This window comes from Rhinatrema bivittatum, chromosome 7 (assembly GCF_901001135.1).
Source record: "Rhinatrema bivittatum chromosome 7, aRhiBiv1.1, whole genome shotgun sequence".
NCBI lineage: Eukaryota > Metazoa > Chordata > Amphibia > Gymnophiona > Rhinatrematidae > Rhinatrema > Rhinatrema bivittatum.
Window position 1 is genome coordinate 209,460,437 of NC_042621.1, and position 16,222 is coordinate 209,476,658.

Sequence of the window (16,222 nt, forward strand, 5' to 3'; positions counted from 1 at the left end):
CAGATAGCAAAAAATAAGTTGCGGATTTCAAATACGTGGAAAACGGATGCACATCTCTACTTTTACCTACCCACTGCCATGCATATAGCTAGCCATGCTTGTATGGAACATTAACTCTATCCTCCTCTAATCTACCCTTACAGTTGCCTGCATGAAATTTTGAGTTATTGGGTTTCCATTACTGAATTGATATTCCAGTAATGGAAACTATACCTCAGAGACTGGATTCACATATTACGTCTTAGCTCATGGCTTCAGAATCTGTAGTTTGGGACACCAAAGTGGGACACAACATCTTCATGGTGATTCACAAATACCAGAAATGCCATTACTTTTTAGCTATCATCACCATTAGTAGTGGAAGTCCGTTTGGGGTGTGTGAGCCAGCACACACTCACAAGTCCTGCAGTGGCACTGATCTTGAATGGAAACAAGAAGCCTTGAGGAGAGATTGTAGGAACTGGAGAGCCTGTGAGCTACCAATTGCTTATAGGACAGGTGCATATTGTAATGACTAATGCTACTGCCACTTGCAGATCACTGTCAGGTTTAGGACCAACCATGAAGGAAGGGAAAGGCTGTGTGGAGATTGGCATGACTCCTCTCTCTCCTTCATTAAAGAACCTACAGAATAGAAATATGTGACTTTGATCAGCCTGCTATCTCTTCTTATCAGTTGTTAGCAATCTTTGGCCTGGGCCCAAAGGAAAATGTTCCAGTGACACTGGAGAAGGAGATATTTGGCAAAGAGAAGGGATTTGAAGTGAAGGATCAGAAGCTGGAGAAGATTGAGGGTTGAATAAACTGAATATGGATACTATGGAGGGAGAGAGAAGAGGACATGAAAGAATGACTGTGAACATGTGAGAGAACCAAGGGGTTGATTGTATACCAGCTCGGGGGATGTGAGAGAAGGGTTGGAAGGGAGGGAGATAGTGACAGTTATGAGATGGGGTTCTTATGGCCTGGATTAGCCACTGTTGGAAAGAGGATGCTGGGCTTGATGGACCCTTGGTCTTACCTAGTATGGCATGTTCTTATGTCTTATGATGAGAGCATATAGGGAATGGTGGAACGATTAGATGGAGGAGACACCAGAGGATACCCTTGGGGTATAAAGGATTAGATGTTTAAAATGAAAACGACTGAATGATGGAGAAGAGAGAGGAACTGGGGGATGTAAGATGGTAGAAGCTAGAGTGACAGAGGTTGAGAGAGCAGTTATGCTGGAGGAGAAGAGGTTGTCTGGAGGGTGTGTTGAGACTAGAGACTATAAACAACGAAAGAGGAGATAAGCTGGATAGCAGTGAGGGTGAGAGTGGAGTGATTAGAGGGGAGGGGTTGCACATCATTGAGTTAATTTGGGTTGTCCTCTTGGGCCATGTGATTTATACCAAGCTGAAATGGCTTGAGATTGCCTATATTTTTAGGGAGACCTATCTTAGGGGGAAAAAAGTGAAGCATTGCCACAAGCACAAGTATAGTTTATAGAGTGAATAATCATGTATGCTTCTCCATTACTACAAACTCTGCACAGGGAGCCAAGGTGCATATATTAAGGGCACATTTGCACTACAGCACATCTTTTAATAGAAAAAAAGGTGTCATCTGGAGCTGCTGGTAGGAGCTCCATTCTCTTGCAGATATAAAGGGAAAACCCCCCACTCTTTTTTACCTCAAATAAATGATGGCCTGCCTGGATGACTACTGGTGTCTCATGTGTGTATTGCTACAATCCTTATCTTGTCCCTGCATACCCTGTCTATTCTCATTTGTAGGGTACAACTTTCCTCCATAAGACTCTGCTTCCATCTGCAAATCCCTTCATCAGCCTGGCCACATTTATTATATCTGAGAAAGAAAGACCTACCTTTCAATGGAGATCTGCCAGCAAAAAGACTGGTTTTCCCTGATGGTTACTAAACATCTAGGAAAATGTCCTATTTGATGACTCTCACACAAATACACAGAGCTTTGAACTATCAGGGACTTCATGCCATTTCCATGATATCACCCCCTCACCCATTTCTATCACCTGTAATCCATTTAGATCTTCACATTCTACTATTTCCTACTAGTCCTTAGAGCTTGATAATCAGTTGAAGCTGGATCAGAAGTGAAATTTTCCTCTGCTGCTTCTCATCCCAATAATAACACCACCACAAAAGAGTTGGTGGTAGATGAAGCAAAATACACCCAGTTGAAAATACATACTTTATATAGAGAAATACAAAAGCCACTTAACTATTCCAAAATGAGAGATTGTAGCTAAATTAAGGGCCAGTTTCTTACAGAGGGATACCCTGTATAAAGATTTCCTCCAGGCTTTACGAGAATGAGGACATCCTATACACAAGCCTTGCTTTCCTAATCCAGAGATCATATCAGGAGATAGAAAAGCTGCAGGCTCAATGCCACCAGGGACAAACAGAGCCAGTCCAGTCTTACCCATATTGAAAGCTATAGGTTAGAGATAAACACTGAACTGGCTCTGAAAATCTCTGATGACATGGTTTCTGCATCTATCCCATTTGTAGACCAATTCTACAAAGTTCCTGGTAGAACACATAAACTTCTCGTGTATTTAACAGTCACTTATTTGTGATTCTCTTTTGATTGACTGATATCACCACAAATAAATAATACACCTGAAACGGTTTATAATCATAGGTCTTTAGATAATATAATACATTTACTTTTTTCTCTCTCTTTATTCGATATATTTTTAAGTGTTTTTTTTTAAATATATTTTTTAAAATGTCATTGACTATCTTCTCTTCAAAAAGTCATAACTTAACTTTCTCTTCAAAAATCTTGTTTTTACCATGATACTTTCATTTTTCTTGCTATCATTTCACATTTAATCAAAATAAACTATCTCAGTTGTAGCACAAGTACCAAATCATTGCTTATACTGCTCAAAGTATACTCTCTATATTTTGCCTATAGCCCTACACAGCTCATGTTTCGAAGAGGATCTTCTTCCTCAGGGGCATGTCATAAGCTAATTTCTCGCAGCAACTAAAGGTAAAAGCAATACCAATGGGAGCTCAAAGGATGTACTTTTGAAGATTTTTTGAAGAGAAGATAGTCAATAACTTAAAAAAAAAAATTTAAAAAACCCACTTAAAAATATACTGAATAAAGGGAGAGAAAAAAGTACATTTAGGGATAGATTTTCCCAAACCCCCCCTGCGCGTGCCGAGCCTATCTTGCATAGGCTGCCGGCGCGCGCAAAGCCCTAGGACGCGAGTTCGTCCCAGGGCTTTGCTGGGAGGGGGGTGTCAGGGTTGTGTTCGGGGGGCATGTCGCGGCCAGCGTGTCATCGGGGGCATGTTGGGGGGCATGTCGGGGGCGTGTCACGGCTGGCATGTCATCGGGGGCATTCCGGGGGCGTGGCCACGGCCTCCAGACCAGCCCCTGGACCGGACCATGGCGTACCAGCGGCCAGCCCAGCACACGCAAGTTACGCCTGCCTCAGGCAGGTGTAACTTGTGCAACAAAGGTAGGGGGGGTTTAGATAGAGCGGGGGGGTGGTTTATGGAGGGGAAGGGAGGGGAAGGTGCGGGGGGTGGAAGAAAAGTTCCCTCCGAGGCCGCTCCAATTTCGAATCGGCCTCGGAGGGAACGGAGGCAGGCTGCGCAGCTCGGTGCGTGCAGGCTGCCGATTTTGGGCAGCCTTGCACGCGCGCTGACCCCGGATTTTAACAGATACGCGTGGCTATACGTATATCTATTGAAATCTGGTGTACTTTTGTTTGCCCCTGGTGCGCAAACAAAAGTATGCGCATGCTTAATTTTATAAAATCTGCCCCTTATTGTATTATCTAAAGACCTATGATTATAAATTGTTTCGGTATATTATTCATTTGTAGTGATATCAGCCAAATCCGAAAGAGAATCACAAATAAGTGATTGTTAAATACCTGCAAAGTTTATGAGATCTTTCAAGTAGTAAATAAGGTTTTTCTAACATATAGGCCTGGATTCACTAATGCCACAAGGCAAGCGTGCGATAGCCTTAGAAAATAAGGCCCATAGCTATTTAATCAATTTAAGAAATATTATTGCCATATTTTTTATCAGTTATTTTTCTTGTTCTTCCCAGTAGAAACATATTCATTTATCATTGCATTAAAGTGGATATATGTGTGTAAAATAAACAAATATGCATGAGTAATAAGAAATGGATTATATTTGCTTTCAATTTTAAAAACAAGCATGCAGGAAGTCAATATGCAAAGCCATTTAAATGAGATTAAATCCAAGTTATCCATCTAACTGATAAGTTATTTATATAACTCCAAGCTATCCATTTAAATGTTTAGTTTTGAATACTGACCTCACTTATTATTCACTTGTATTACTCTCACTCCTTTATGTGTGCAAATACATGCTTTTATTGCATGTATGTGGGCATAAAGGATTTACTCCCATCACATGTCCTCCTACCTGCACCATGTCAGAAGGAACAGAGTGCTTTTGAGGAAACCTAACTTTTATCCTAGGGAGGTAGATTTTTTTTTTTTTTTTTTACAAAAATTTGATATTCCACTTTTATCCAGTCTAGACTCAAAGCAGATTACAATAAATTAGAATAGCTTAACAAGTCAGTATAAGAGGAAACACTCACATATAATCAACACTACAGATTTATTTTCATTTTATGAGAGGCAAGGTATATGTCAAACTTTAAAAGACAGTACCAGAACTAATATAACTTAACATATAGTATTGAACAAAACAGAAACAATAACACTATTGACCTCCTGCCAAGAGATGAGAGCATCAGCACATAGTTTTTTGTTATTTTTTTGAATTATGACTTTATTGTTATTTTCAAAATCTAACAATCAAGAAATCTTGATCATAGAACACATGTTGCCATAAATAGCTAAATAACTAAGGATGTGAATCGTGTGCCCGATTGTCTTAACGATCAGGTTCGGCTAGAGGGGGAAAAAAATCTGATCGGTGGTGATGTGAATCAGAATCGGTTCCGATTCACATCGTTATTTTTTTTTTTAGTGAGGCCCGACCCTTTAAAATTGACCCCTTACCTTCCCCCACCCTCCCGAACCCCCCCAAAACTTTTTACGATTACCTGGTGTCCAGTGGGGGCGCGGGGACCGATCTCCCGCTCTCGGGCCATCGGCGCCATTTTGGCTTCCACTCAAAAATGGCGCATGGCCCGATAAAAAAAAAACCCACCGGACCCTTTAAAAATGACCCCTTAGCTTCCCCCACCCTTCCGAGCCCCCCAAAACATTTTAAAATTACCTGGTGGTCTAGTGGTGGTCCCGGGAGCGATCTCCCGTTCTCGAGCCATCGCCTGCCACTCATAAAGATGGCGCCTATGGCCCTTTGCCCTTACCATGTGACAGGGTATCTGTGCCATTGGCCGGCTCCTGTCACATGGTAAGAGCACTGAATGGCCGGAACCATCTTTACGACGGCGGCGGCCATCTTTAAAGATGGTGCTGGCCAGTTAGTGCTCCTACCATGTGACAGGGGCCGGCCAATGGCACAGATACCCTGTCATATGGTAAGGTCAAAGGGCCATTGGCACCATCTTTATGAGTAGCAGCCGACGGCCTGAGAACGGGAGATCACTATCGGGACCACCACTAGACCACCAGGTAATTTTAAAATGTTTTGGGAGGATCGGGAGGGTGGTGTTGTGAACCCCGATCGCGTTTGCACGCGACCGGGCTCCCCTACCTTCGCCAGCCGGGCCAGCTCGGGTCCCCTTCCCCGCGGTCCGCGGCGCACGGGCCGCGGCAGCAAGATGGCCGACATCCGGGAAGCAGTGTCGTCATGCCCGCGATCGGCCCCGCCCCTTAAAGGGGCTGGTACCCGGAAGAGGGGCCGGCCCCGGAAGAGGACGTCAGCAGGGAGGGATATTTAAACCCCTTGCAGTGTAGGGCTGATTGCCTTTGCAATTAGGTCTGGTGGTTTGTTCCTGTTTGCGGTTCCCTGGTTGTTTGACTCCTGCCTGCCTGATTTTGCCTTGCTTACCTGCTGCCTGCCTGGACCTCGGATTGGACTTTGACCTTGCTTACCTGCTGCCTGCCTGGACCTCGGATTGGACTTTGACCTCGCTCACCTGCTGCCCGCCTGGACCTCGGATTGGACTTTGACCTTGCTTACCTGCTGCCTGCCTGGACCTCGGATTGGACTTTGACCTTGCTTGCCTGCTGCCTGCCTGGACCTCGGATTGGACTTTGACCTTGCTTACCTGCTGTCTGCCTGGACCTCGGATTGGACTTTGACCTTGCTTGCCTGCTGCCTGCCTGGACCCCGGATTGGACTTGGACCTTGCCTTACCTGCGGTCTACCCGGACCTTCGGACTGGACACTGACCCCTGCCTGGTACCAGGACGCTGTACCTGGTTGTCGTTGGCCTGTACCCCGTTCATGCTGAAGCTAGCATAGGGTACTGAGGGGTTCTTGTACCGGGACTTCCACTTCCAGAGTCGAAAGGCACCTAGATTCCTCAGGTGGGTGACTTTTACTCTGGGTCAAGGGTCCACTTACATAACAGATTGCAAAGGCCATGGACCCAGTGGACCTGTCCGGTCTTCAGGCAATCCCAGGCCTCGCCCAGCAATTGATGCAGCAACGTCAGCAGCAACAACAACAACAATTGAGCTTGGAGGCACTAACAGCCACGGTGGATCGGTTAGCTCGGCATCTGGAAAGACCCCATGGAGCCGAGGCTGCGGTTCCAGCACCACCTCCACCAACTATTCATGCTTCAGTATCTCACTTGCCCGCTCCTCCTCGCTTTTCCGGGGAGGCCAAGTTATGTCGAGGATTTCTTAACCAGTGTTTTATAAGGTTTTCGTTACAAGGACAACAATTCCCCAATGACCAGACGAAAACCTCTTTTATTATCTCTTTGCTCGATGGGAAGGCCATGGCCTGGGCATCCCCTCTCTGGGAGAGGACAGACCCCATATTGAATGACTTGTCTCGGTTCGTGACTACATTCCGCCAGGTGTTCGATGAACCCGGAAGACTGGCCACAGCCTCATCAGAACTACTAAATCTGCGCCAAGGTTCCCGTACCTTGGCAGATTTTGCTATTGAATTTCGGACACTGGCCTCCGAGTTAGGATGGCAATCGGACTGTCTCAGGGGCATTTTTCTTGAAGGCCTATCTCCTCGCATCAAGGACGAACTTGCGGGTAGAGATCTTCCGGAGGATCTAAATTCCTTAATCGACTTGGCAGGCCGTATCGATCGACGAATCCAACAGAGGGCCAGAGAAACAAGAACCTCTCGCCGACTATTTTCCTTGGCTCCCAATTTCTCCCGTCCATTGGTAACTCCCGGCACGGCCGAAGTTCCACCGGAGACAAAGGATGAACCCATGCAGTTGGGAAGAAGTCGGCTGACGGTTGAGGAGAAACAACGACGAAGGAGGCTGGGGCTGTGCCTATACTGCGGTAACCGAGGACACCTTCTGGCTCAGTGTCCCGAGCGCCCGGGAAACTACCGGTCCTAGGAGTCTCGGAGGGGCAGACCCTAGGGAGTAATCCTGCTCCTCAATTTGTTGTACCAGTGACACTTCAATGTGAGACAGGACCTTTCACCACCCAGGCCCTGGTTGATTCCGGTGCCGGAGGAAACTTCATTCTGGCAGAACTGGTCCATCAATTACAGATTCCGACTTACCTTCGTAAGACACCACTATTCATTTCCTCCATCCGTGGTGAGAACCTTCCTGGACGGATTACCTCCTGCACTACCCCTTTACTCCTCCTCACTGGATTGTTGCATCAAGAAAAGATTTCTTTTTTTGTCCTGGAAAAAGCCATCCACCCAGTGGTACTGGGTCTGCCCTGGTTACAACGACATTCCCCTACGATTGATTGGAGTACTCTCCAAATTGCGGCATGGGGTCCAGAATGCCATGGGACTTGCATCCAATGGACTCATCAACCTGCAATTCCAGTAATCACCACGAAGCTGACTTTACCACCACCATATGCCGAATTTGTGGACGTTTTTTCTAAAGAAAAAGCAGAGATTTTACCCTGTCATCGAAGGTTCGATTGCGCTATAGACTTACTCCCGGACACCATTCCTCCCAGGGGGCGAATTTATCCACTCTCGGGGCCAGAGTCCCAGGCCATGTCAGATTACATTAAGGAGAATTTATCCCGAGGATTTATTCGTCCTTCCACATCCCCGGCAGGTGCGGGGTTTTTCTTTGTACCCAAGAAAGACGGGTCATTACGGCCATGTATAGATTACAGGGGTCTTAACGCCATCACTCGCAAGGATCGTTACCCTCTTCCACTGATACCTGAATTACTAGACCAATTGCACGATGCAAAAATTTTCTCGAAACTGGACTTGCGGGGAGCATATAACCTGGTCCGAATTAAGCCTGGAGATGAGTGGAAGACCGCTTTTAATACTCGTAATGGCCACTACGAATACTTAGTCATGCCTTTTGGATTGTGTAACGCACCTGCGGTTTTTCAAAACCTTATGAACGAAGTTTTTCGTGACATGCTATATAAACAAGTGATTGTATACCTTGATGATATCCTCGTTTACTCCAAGGATCTGAACACACACCGCAAAGATGTTAAACGAGTCCTACAACGTCTCAGAGAGAACCAGCTGTTTGTGAAACTTGAGAAATGTCTCTTCGAGAAACAATCAATACCTTTCTTAGGATTTATTATATCCACCACGGGGTTTCAGATGGATCCAGAGAAACTGGCCAGTATTCGAGACTGGCCACAGCCCAAGGGACTTCGAGCCATACAGCGATTTCTTGGGTTTTCCAATTTTTACCGGAACTTTATCCCACATTATTCTCACATCATAGCTCCGATTACCGCTTTGACCAGAAAGGGGGCTGATACCAAGAGATGGTCTCCAGAGGCAATACAAGCATTTAAGGATATCAAGATGGCCTTTTTACAAGAACCATGTCTCCATCATCCTAACCCCAATCGTCCATTTATCGTTGAGGTGGACGCATCCGAGGTAGCTGTGGGGGCTGTCCTCAGCCAGTGTTCGGATCAAGGGGCACTATTTCCCTGTTCTTTTTTCTCTCGTAAGTTCTCACCCGCAGAAAAGAACTATGGTATCGGTGATAAAGAATTGCTGGCCATCAAGATGGCTTTGGAGGAATGGAGACAGTGGCTGGAGGGGGCGCAACACACCATCACCATTTTTACTGACCACAAGAATTTGGAATATCTTAACAGAGCTCAGCATCTCAACCCCCGCCAAGCCCGCTGGTCTTTATTCTTCTCACGTTTTGACTTCAACCTCCGGTATCGTCCAGCAGCAAAGAATGGGCGAGCGGATGCCCTATCCAGATCGTTCGAGGTCGAAGATTCACCAGAGACTCTGCAACACATTATCGATCCCGCCAAACTTACGCTAGCGGTCACTGAGACAGTGCCACCCGGAAAGACTGTAGTGCCTCTCAGACTACGCCCCAAAGTACTTTCATGGGCTCATGATTCGTTATCTGCTGGACACCCCGGGAAAGCACGAACCTGGGAACTACTTGCTCGTTACTACTGGTGGCCCCGGATGAAGGGGGATGTACAAGCCTATGTTTCCTCCTGTCCAAAGTGTGCTCAGCAGAAGCCGTTGCCGGGTCGACCCTGGGGTCTCCTCCAGCCCCTTCCACCCCCCCAAGAGCCCTGGACCCACATTTCCACGGACTTTGTAGTCGACTTGCCTCCCTCTGGGGGGCACCAGGTCATCTGGGTCGTTGTCGACCGTTTTTCTAAGATGGTCCACTTTTTGCCTTTACCCAAATTGCCTTCGGCTCCCGAATTGGCGGATCTCTTCACCTCACATATTTTTCGACTTCACGGCCTTCCTCTTCACATCACTTCTGACCGGGGACCTCAGTTCACGGCCAAATTCTGGAACGCGCTTTGTCAGAAGTTCGGCATCCAATTGGACTTTACCACTGCTTTCCATCCGCAGGGGAATGGTCAGGCTGAACGGGTCAATAGGGGATTAAAATTATTCTTACGCCTTTTTGTGAACCACCGTCAGGATGATTGGGCCAGCCTTCTCCCCTGGGCCGAATTCTCTCATAATTCGCATGTACATTCTGCCACTGGACACTCTCCTTTTCAAATTGTTTTTGGTAAACAACCTCGCCCTCCACTACCTCTCCCTCTTACGGTAGCTTCTCCTGCTGCTCAACTTTCGGCTCAACTCCTACATGAACTTTGGGTCACCACCAACGCTCGCCTGCACAGGGCTGCCGCGGCAGCGAAACGGATGGCTGACAAGCATCGCCGTCCCGCTCCGCTCTTTCTTCCGGGAGATCGGGTTTGGCTTTCCACTCGTCATCTGCGTCTCCGGGTTCCTTCCATGCGACTGGCTCCCCGGTACATCGGACCTTTCCTTATCAGTAAACGTCTGGGTCCGGTAACCTACCGCCTCCGGCTTCCTGCTAGTCTTCGAATCCACAACTCCTTCCACGTGTCTCTATTGAAGCCTCTGACTTCCTCTCCTTTCCATACGACCCCGGGTCCGGCCCCCGCCGTCGAGTCCGCTGAGGATGCCATCTATCAAGTCCGTGAGATTCTGGACATTCGGCGCCACCATCGACGGTGGGAGTACTTGATCAGCTGGGAGGGCTTTGGCCCTGAGGAAAACTCCTGGGAGCCGGTGGCGAATATATTGGATAAATCGTTGCTTCTTCACTTTCATCGGATGCATCCTGGGAAACCCGGTCCGTCCAGGAGGGGACGTAAGGGGGGGGGTACTGTTGTGAACCCCGATCGCGTTTGCACGCGACCGGGCTCCCCTACCTTCGCCAGCCGGGCCAGCTCGGGTCCCCTTCCCCGCGGTCCGCGGCGCACGGGCCGCGGCAGCAAGATGGCCGACATCCGGGAAGCAGCGTCGTCATGCCCGCGATCGGCCCCGCCCCTTAAAGGGGCTGGTACCCGGAAGAGGGGCCGGCCCCGGAAGAGGACGTCAGCAGGGAGGGATATTTAAACCCCTTGCAGTGTAGGGCTGATTGCCTTTGCAATTAGGTCTGGTGGTTTGTTCCTGTTTGCGGTTCCCTGGTTGTTTGACTCCTGCCTGCCTGATTTTGCCTTGCTTACCTGCTGCCTGCCTGGACCTCGGATTGGACTTTGACCTTGCTTACCTGCTGCCTGCCTGGACCTCGGATTGGACTTTGACCTTGCTCACCTGCTGCCTGCCTGGACCTCGGATTGGACTTTGACCTTGCTTACCTGCTGCCTGCCTGGACCTCGGATTGGACTTTGACCTTGCTTGCCTGCTGCCTGCCTGGACCTCGGATTGGACTTGGACCTTGCTTACCTGCTGTCTGCCTGGACCTCGGATTGGACTTTGACCTTGCTTGCCTGCTGCCTGCCTGGACCCCGGATTGGACTTGGACCTTGCCTTACCTGCGGTCTACCCGGACCTTCGGACTGGACACTGACCCCTGCCTGGTACCAGGACGCTGTACCTGGTTGTCGTTGGCCTGTACCCCGTTCATGCTGAAGCTAGCATAGGGTACTGAGGGGTTCTTGTACCGGGACTTCCACTTCCAGAGTCGAAAGGCACCTAGATTCCTCAGGTGGGTGACTTTTACTCTGGGTCAAGGGTCCACTTACATAACAGGTGGGGTGGGTAGTTTTTAAAGGGTCAGGTGGGGTTTTTTTTTATCGGGCCATCGGCGCCATTTTTGAGTGGCAGCCAAAATGGTGCCGATGGACCGAGAGCGGGAGATCAGTCCCCACGCCCCCACTGGATCACCAGGTACTCGTAAAATTTTTGGGGGGGTTCGGGAGGGTGGGGGAAGGTAAGGGATTAGTTTTATAGGGTCAGGGTGGGTTTAGGGGTTGTTTTGGTGTGCCGGTTTTCCCCGCCCTCCCCCCTCCCCCGATTTACGATTTTTCACGATAAATCGGGGGAATTTCTATTATATCGCGACTCATAACGATTTTTGACGATTTAAAAAATATCTGACGATTTTTTTAAATCGTCAAAAAACGATTCACATCCCTATAAATAACCCAATAGTAGCGATTTGTAAAAAGTGCAAGTCCACAAATTTCAAAAGCTGTTCAAAAGAAATGCTTTATTCACTTAGAAAAGACAACATCTCGGTGAGAAGTGTTCACAGTCCCCCGACACAGACCGTGCTTCATTTAACTGTGTCAGGAGGGATCAAATCTACAAATAAAAGATAAAAACAAAAATGCATAAATATGGACACAAATGTAGCACAGTAGACAAACCTCAGCAGAGAGCAAAATGTAGTAAATAGTATATAATGGAGGCTAACACTTGCCATAAAAGCAGCGGGCATTAATTTGCATAGGTTTACAGCCAGCAGGGAGAATCAAGAATGTGAAGAGATCTAATATACCAACAGTGAACAGACTGAGAAAAAGAAAAGGCAGAATGAACATTATGCCAAATACAGGAAACAAAAACATTAAGAAATTCTATTAGGTAACACTCAAAATAGTAAAAATACTTTGGTGTAATGTCAAAAAGTCTTGTTCATAATCATCAATCGATTAGAGAAAGCAGGTCTACCAAAAACAATGGCTTTGAAAGGCAATAATAGTTATAAGAAAGAAAAACTGAGGATAATTGAAACAGATAAAGCAAAATTAAAATGGCACACAATTTGTATGTACAATAAATAGTGCTTCAAGTAGTCTATAGTGGGACAGTAAAAACATTTATAAACATTTATACCACTGCAGGCAAGAGGATAGGAAAATACTGCCATGTGAAACACAGTAAAAACATTTATACTGCTGCAGGCAAGAGGATAGGAATGTACTGCCATGTGAAGCAAAATAAAATCTGTACTATGGTAAAAGGGAAAAAGTAGCCCACAAGAAGCAAAACCCACAGGAAAGCAACACTTACCTCACGGAAACTTCAGAAGGATGAAATCTATAGAAAGAGAAATAGCAGGAGAAAAAAATATTTTAACATTGCGGGCACAACAAATAAGACAGAGGGAGGATGTACCGCATGTAACATTGATCCAATAAACACCAGGAGAAACGTGCTTACCTCAGAAAAACCTTAAAGTGAACCACCGAGAGCAGCATTCAGACTGTTGTGCCCCTCTGTTGCATTAAATACAGTCTGCTGTAAAAACTGTGCCAAAAATGTTGGTCACATGATACAGCAGAGAGTTCAGTAGCAGATACTTGAAAACAGTCAGAGATGAATTCAGAGAGAGAAGTAGCAAAACAATAGTAGGTAGTGGTAAGATACAGTCAGGTAAACAAATATGAGTGCCAGATTGAAGCCAGTAAACCTAATGGAGAGAAATTTGAAAACATAAAAAGGGGAAATAAAAATAAAAATATAGAAAAATAGCATACAGGGACCAAGGTGGAGGAATAAGTATTAATCAGGGAGCAAAAATGCAGAGAGCCAAATGAGGTAATGAAGCTGCAAAATAAAATCACATTAAAATAGTTAAACAGAGACTTCAAAAGAATATGGACCGCTCAATTGTTACATTAAGCCCACGAGGTCTACAGCATTTAGACGGTGTATCCATCTTTGTACCTGTTGCAGAAGATATTGTGCAAGTTTCCCGCCGCAGGTTTGGAGGTGATAGACTGCAATAACAAGAAAGTCAAGGTCTTCAAGAGAGTGTTGGGCACTTGACCAATGTCTAACCAGATGTAGGCAGGAGCAATGCTCATATAAACAAGTCTGAATCATCCAAGATGTTTGCCAAACATAAAGGAGGGCACAGGGGCAGTAAATGGCATACATAACTCCCTTTGTTGAACAGTCAGACGAGAAATGTAGAGCATAAATATGACCTGAGACCGGATGAGTAAATGCTATTAATGAAAGTGAAAATGCACACGCCTTACACATGGTGTGGCCAGCAGGCAATGTGCAATTAGTGGAAGGTGGTCGGTGCTCCTGTGGTTCACTTTAAGGTTTTTATGAGATAAACACATTTCTCCTGGGGTTTATTTGGATCTATGTTACAGATGTTACAACCTCCCTCTGTTTTGTTTGTTGTGCCCGTGATGTTAACATATTTTTCTCCTATTTCTCTTTCTGTACTTTCCCTGAGGTCGCTGCTTTCCTGTGGGTTTTGCTTCTTGAGGGCTACTTTTTCCCTTTTACCATAGTACAGATTTTCTTTTGCTTCACATGGCAGTACGTACGTTCCTATCCTCTTGCCTGCAGCAGTATAAATGTTTTTACTGTGTTTCACATGGCAGTATGTTCCTATCCTCTTGATCACAGTGGTATACCATACCCCGTCCTGCCAAAATCATGGTGACACCAGCGCATACAGAAATTATTATGTAGCACAGCCAGGCCCGGGCTTTTGGCGTATTACGAGGCTCCGGTCATGTATGGTTTGGGGGTAGGCGGTGTGTTTTGTAGTCTCTTTAGAAAAGCAATACCTTTTTTAAGAATGGGTTTTGAAATTGTTAAACCTCATGTGAAAAGTGCAGCAAAAAACATCGCCAAAGATGTTATTGGCTGTGTCACAACCGCTGTTCTGAATAAAATGAATAACAACACTGTGCTGTCAGGATTAGTGGTGATTAGAAGAGCTGTTAAAAGAAAGAGAACCAATCAACAGAGGCCTCCTGAACCTTTTAAAAGAAAGTAGCCCAAATGTGCCAAGTCTCAGAAGCCTAGACACAAGTCTAAGAAGAGAAACCTCTCCACCAGGAAGTATGATATATTCTAAAGTACTATGGCATTTGTACATCAGGGGTCTAGGGAATGCTTGAAATCAGAAATGGATCTGTTTCAACTAGCCCCCACTCAAATCAGCATCGAAAAATGTATTTCTGTGTAAATTCCACCATAATCTGCCTTTTCAGAAACAGCCCCTTTAGATTTTTAATTAGCTGGACATGGCGAGGATGACCTAGATTTAAATAACAATGTACCTGACCTGTAAAATTGGAAAATAAGATGGGGCAGATCTTGACATAGGAGCCAAAGAAGCACTTGTGAACTATCTGGTGGCCTCTATTTTTAGCAAGCTGGATTTCACTCTTGGAGATCGACTCATTAGTCAGAGCAACAACTGCTACCCTTACAGAGCCCTCATAGAGCTGCTTCTCAATTATGGTGAAGGACCTCTCAAAACACAGTTTTCAAGTGGTGTGATTTATAAAGACACAGCCAAAAACCACAAAGTGAGAGAATTGGGGATCCATAATGTTGGTTTTACTGAAAGAGCTTATTTTACAGCAGCTAGCCATAAAGTAGAGCTACATTTACATAGAGATGTGTTTTTCCAAGACAAGCTGCTCATAAATGGTGTGGATGTGAAAATTAAACTAACGCAGAATAAAGATACATTCTGTTTAATGAGCAGATATACTGATGACCAATACAAATCCTTATTTAACTGCAACCCTCTTTGTAAGGAGAGTAAAAGCATTTGGGGCTAGGGATGTGAATCGTTTTAGGACGATTAAAATTATCGTCCGATAATTTTAATATCGTCTTAAACCGTTATGGAACACAATACAATACAGATTCTAACGATTTATCGTTATAAATCGTTAGAATCGTGAGCCGGCACACTAAAACCCCCTAAAACCCCCCCCCGACCCTTTAAATTAAATCCCCCACCCTCCCGAACCCCCCCCCCCCAAATAACTTAAATAACCTGCGGGTCCAGCGGCGGTCCGGAACGGCAGCGGTCCGGAACGGGCTCCTGCTCTGAATCTTGTCATCTTCAGCCGGCGCCATTTTCCAAAATGGCGCCGAAAAATGGCAGCGGCCATAGACGAAAAAGATTGGACGGCAGGAGGTCCTTCCGGACCCCCGCTGGACTTTTGGCAAGTCTCGTGGGGGTCAGGAGGCCCCCCACAAGCTGGCCAAAAGTTCCTGGAGGTCCAGCGGGGGTCAGGGAGCGATTTCCCGCCGCGAATCGTTTTCGTACGGAAAATGGCGCCGGCAGGAGATCGACTGCAGGAGGTCGTTCAGCGAGGGTTCCGGCGCCTCGCTGAACGACCTCCTGCAGTCGATCTCCTGCCGGCGCCATTTTCCGTACGAAAACGATTCGCGGCGGGAAATCGCTCCCTGACCCCCGCTGGACCTCCAGGAACTTTTGGCCAGCTTGTGGGGGGCCTCCTGACCCCCACGAGACTTGCCAAAAGTCCAGCGGGGGTCCGGAAGGACCTCCTGCCGTCCAATCTTTTTCGTCTATGGCCGCCGCCATTTTTCGGTGCCATTTT

The 16,222-nt window shown here is 46.4% G+C and overlaps 1 protein-coding gene and 1 long non-coding RNA gene across 2 annotated transcripts in view; one reads left to right on the plus strand and one right to left on the minus strand.

Moving 5' to 3' along the window:
• The window catches only part of PCDH15 (protocadherin related 15), a 2,056,285-nt gene that overhangs the window by 941,475 nt on the left and 1,098,588 nt on the right, over window positions 1-16,222 (plus strand). The window lies entirely within an intron of this gene.
• LOC115095714 lies at window positions 12,097-13,103 on the minus strand. Its single transcript, XR_003857855.1, has 3 exons — window positions 13,050-13,103; window positions 12,900-12,926; window positions 12,097-12,398 (listed from the first exon to the last, which is right to left on the minus strand). It is a non-coding gene; the product is annotated as an uncharacterized LOC115095714 (long non-coding RNA).